Genomic DNA, 1,224 nt, shown 5'->3' on the forward strand with positions numbered 1-1,224 from the left:
AGATATTTGCAAGAGAATCTTAATCTGATCAGCAAAACCAAACCTACCAACAATTTCCTTTCACCTCTCTCTACAATGTTACCCATATCCATGATCTTAAACCTTTTTGTCCATGATTCCTTTGAACAGACTCAACCCAGAGAAGGGCCTTTCATACTATCTTCAAGAGATACTATTATCTTCCTTTCCCTGGTGCTTCCTCTATTCATTAGAGCAGTGGTCCTCAAAATGATCTGGAGACCATGGACATCCTTGAGACCCTTCTAGGAGGTCTGATTTTCATGGTAATATCATGACATTTTAATTACTAATAAAAAAAATATGCAACACTTCACGAATTTGCATGTCATCCATGCGCAGGGGCCATGCTAATCTTCTCTGTATCGTTCCAGTTTTAGTATATGTGCTGCTGAAGCAAGCACTGAAGTGGATAAATTTTAAAAGAAGGAGAGAATGGAGGTAGAGGGAAAGCGTGGAAATGGCAAGAGAAAGTAAAGAATATTTAAATCCTGCCACGGTTTTAATGAGTGAAAATGCAATCAGTACTGGAAGGAGTGGCTAGGGATGTCATGTCTCCAGGAGGAACCCAAGTCTCAGGGAGTACAACAAGATGGAAGAAGTGAGAAAGTAGAAGCATAAGATAAAAACAAGTTTGTTACTTATAGAGTGGGCATTCCATGGTGCACAGTGGAAGGGAAGGACAGATCTTGAAAAGGGCATTGATAGAGATGAGTTAGGTTGAGGAGGATGGAAACCAGGGAGCAAGCAGTGGAGGGACAGGGAGTAGGGTTTGTACAATGACAGATAAGGGGTTCAGAATCACTGGGATTGAGAGGGTATGATGGGGCAAAAGTATGCTAATCATTGGGGAATGAGTTTGGGGGTTTTCAGCATCATAAGTAGGCCACACTGACTAGGTGGAGTCAGGGTAGGCCAAAAAGTAAACCAGTAGTGGAGAGTAGGGGATGTTTGAAATATCATGGAAAACAGGACAGAAAACATCAGATCAGAGAAAAGCAAAGTCTCAATTTTCATGAAAACGGAAGAGAACTGAATCTGGAGACTATGGGTCACTGAGCTTGGCTTCAATTCCTGGAAAAATTGCATTAAACATATTGTTAGAGAATGATCCAGAAAGGGAAACTGTGATTACAAGGAGACAGCACGGTTTCAAGAACAGGTTATAACAGAGTTAACTAATTTTCTCTTTTGACAGGATTACTA

General features: G+C 40.8%; 1 non-coding gene across 1 annotated transcript; it reads right to left on the minus strand.

The window, feature by feature from the left end:
- Positions 1–315: 315 nt before the first annotated feature.
- LOC140509455 (U6 spliceosomal RNA) lies at positions 316–422 on the minus strand. Its single transcript, XR_011968768.1, has one exon. It is a non-coding gene; the product is annotated as a U6 spliceosomal RNA (small nuclear RNA).
- Positions 423–1,224: the final 802 nt, after the last annotated feature.

Source organism: Notamacropus eugenii, chromosome 5 (assembly GCF_028372415.1).
Source record: "Notamacropus eugenii isolate mMacEug1 chromosome 5, mMacEug1.pri_v2, whole genome shotgun sequence".
NCBI classification, from domain to species: domain Eukaryota; kingdom Metazoa; phylum Chordata; class Mammalia; order Diprotodontia; family Macropodidae; genus Notamacropus; species Notamacropus eugenii.